Genomic DNA, 3,250 nt, shown 5'->3' with positions numbered 1-3,250 from the left:
TGCTGAAACTATGCAAACATTTAAATCTATACTTATTCAGTGGTATTTATTTTTTTCCAAAAGTCCTTGGATTCTAGTACTGTAGTTTTTCTTACAATCTTAGAGACACTTAGAAGAATCTGTCTTGTGACTCCAATGTATATTCTGTTATATCGGTATTGATAAATAGGTTACAGTTTATGGATATTTAGTTTCAGTTCTAATCTCAACAGCTTTTTTTTTTTTTGTATTGAAAGAGTTTACTGTTTTTTTTTTTTTTTAATATTTAGCTAAAAATAACATCAGATGAAATTTGCAACCCAATAAACCAAAATAGAGACTTTTCAAACCCTTAAATATCCTGAGAGACTGCATGAGAAGAAGATAAATATAGCAGCTTATCCAGAAAGAAATGTAAAATGATGTTAGAACAATTCTAAATCTTTCCTAATGATTAAGAATCATTATAAAAATTAATAGCAAGATGCAGATAGATTATTTTCATTAAAACAAACAAAAAAACAATAACCACAAGCACAACAACAAAAAAGCAAATAGAATGACAGTTAAAAGTTTCTTCATATAACACTAGAAACACAGATCAGAATTAAGGACCTGACATCTGCAAACTTTTTTCTAAGTAGCTCCATACGTTTAGCTGGAGGAAGTCTGCATATAAGACAGGAGAACTTGTCTGGTTGGTTTGTACCTTTCACAAAACTGTAATCTCACATCCAGCATGATACAGGCTGCAGAATCTTTCCCTGCAACTTAGGTATCAAGCTCACACATGCTTTTCTGAACCAAAGTATATCTTTTTGAAAACTACTCAGTCTCAAATTAATTTTTCAAATTAAAAGGTAGCTACATAAATTAAAGGAACTTTACTCTTTCTGCAGCACATGTTGAAAGCAGGATAAGTTGCACAGTCCTACATAGCAATGCTCTTCAGTGAGTTGGTAACACAGTCCAGTTTGTATGAGGCAAGGGAAGCAACAAGGCAGCCATTTGGATGCTTACATTGCTGATATACATACATTTTTTCCTTATTTATGTGACATAATTACTCCTACTCCAGAGACATAGTTACAACTCAATTCTACTCCACAGATTTCATAGCTATTTCCTGACATTTAGCATTAGGCCAGTTAGTCTACTAAGTAAGTTATCCAAAAAGAGTCAGATAATCATAAATTCCCATAAAAAAGGTCCAATTGCCAGAACTTAAAATAATAATAATAAATTGTTAATTCTGATCAGACCTGGAGTTATCCTTGGTTTTAGAAATAGCATCGTTACTGTTATATTTACTACAAAATAACTAAGGAAAACACTTTTTATGACTATGAAAATATACATCGGTAATATTGTCCCTTTTAGTTCTCTACCTCCAGAAAAATAATTGAAAACAAAGTTGAAAACAAAAGCACAAAATTAATGCTTTGTTAACAACAAATTACTGAGTCTGCTTTTTCCAAAAACTTCCCTATATTTCTGAAGAAGTAACAAACATGGCAAAAAGGACTCCACATTTTTTTTTTTGGTTTGTTTTTTAAAGGAGACCAGTGAGAACACACGCACACAGACTTCTTCCATATCTCATTTTAAAAACAAAGGATAGAATTCCTAAAGGGTAAGGAATAACTTTTAATGTAGAATTAATGTTTATGGTGCTTTTATTAAGAAAAAAATATATTTATTTAATAATAATTTATTTATTGTTATTGTAATAATAATAAATAAATTGGCACTGCCTTTGAGTTTCATTTATTTAATTATTTATTTAGTCATTCATTTACCATTGGAGACAGAAACCAAGTGACATTCTAAAAGAGAAAAATGGAAACAAAATATATTTAAAACACATTATGAAATTGTGGAAGGTTTTCAACTAAGACCTCATATGTCTATCGTTTTTGATCTTATTTTGATACAAAATGTTGATGTCCAATACATTGTTCACTGTCTTATATCTTAAGTGGCTGAACTGCCTAAATTGTCAGGAAAGAAAATGAAGAAAAATACCCAAGACATTGACACTTTATGAAGTATGATCCAATTAATTGTCTTTTTAAGCTCACTGCTATCAAGGTGCTTGTTTATCAGGCAAAAATAATGATGGCTAATGGGAAAAGAATATAATAAGTTGTCAGGACGGCTGAGCGGTCTACAGCACTGTGTTCAGGTCGCAGTCTCTCCTGGAGGCGTGGGTTCAAATCCCACTCCTGACATCTCACTTACCAGGCGATCAGGCCCAGTCAGCACGGGTTAATGAAAGGCAGGTCCTGTTTGATGAACCTGATCTCCTTCTATGACAAAGTGACGCTCTTAGTGGACAAGGGAAATGCTGTGCATGTGGTCTACCTTGACTTCAGTAAGGTTTTTTGACACCACTTCCCACAACATTCTCCTCAAGAAACTGGCTGCTCATGGCTTGGACTGGAGTATGCTTCATCAGGTTAAAAATTGGCTTGGTAGCCAGGCCCAAAGAGTCGTGGTGAATGGAGTTAAATCCAGTTGGAGGCCGGTCACTGGTGGTGTCCCCCAGGGCTCAGTATTAGGGCCAGTTCTCTTCAATATCTTTATCAATGGTCTGGATGAGGGGATCGAGAGCACCCTTAGTAATTTTGTAGATGACACCAAGTTAGGTGCGTGTGTTGATCTGCTCCAGGGTAGGAAGGCTCTGCAGGAGGATCTAGACTGGTTGGATTGATGGGCTGAGGCCAACTGTATGAAGTTCAACAAGGCCAAGTGCCGGGTTCTGCACCTGGGGCACAACCCCAAGCAGTACTACAGGCTGGGGGAAGAGTGGCTGGAATGCTGCCTGGCAGAGGGGGACCTGGGAGTATTGGTTGACAGTCGGCTGAATATGAGCCAGCAGTGTGCTCAGGTGGCCAAGAAGGCCAACAGCATCCTAGCTTGTATGAGAAGCAGTGGGACCAGCAGGATTAGGGCAGTGACTGTTCCCCTGTACTCGGCTCTGGTGAGGCCGCACCTCGAGTACTATGTTCAGTTTTGGGCACCTTGCTACACAAAGGACATGGAGGTGCTCAAGTGAGTCCAGAGAAGGGCAACGAAGCTGGTGAGGGGTCTGGAGAACAAGTCTTTTGAGGAGTGGCTGAGGGAGCTGGGGTTGTTTAGCCTGGAGAAGAGGGGACTCAGGGGTGACCTTATTGCTTTCTACAGGTACCTTAAAGGAGGCCATAGCGTGGTGGGGATTGGTCTATTCTCCCATGTGCCCAGTGATAGGACAAGGGGGAATGGGCTAAAG

At 38.0% G+C, this 3,250-nt stretch overlaps 1 non-coding gene across 1 annotated transcript; it reads left to right on the top strand.

The window, feature by feature from the left end:
• Nucleotides 1-2,127: 2,127 nt before the first annotated feature.
• TRNAL-CAG (transfer RNA leucine (anticodon CAG)) lies at nt 2,128-2,210 on the top strand. Its single transcript has one exon. It is a non-coding gene; the product is annotated as a tRNA-Leu (tRNA).
• Nucleotides 2,211-3,250: the final 1,040 nt, after the last annotated feature.

The sequence above is a fragment of the Cygnus atratus genome, chromosome 1 (assembly GCF_013377495.2).
Source record: "Cygnus atratus isolate AKBS03 ecotype Queensland, Australia chromosome 1, CAtr_DNAZoo_HiC_assembly, whole genome shotgun sequence".
Classification (NCBI taxonomy): domain Eukaryota; kingdom Metazoa; phylum Chordata; class Aves; order Anseriformes; family Anatidae; genus Cygnus; species Cygnus atratus.
The sequence above is the reverse complement of the archived record's forward strand: the minus strand, read 5'-3'. Positions and strand labels throughout refer to the sequence as shown.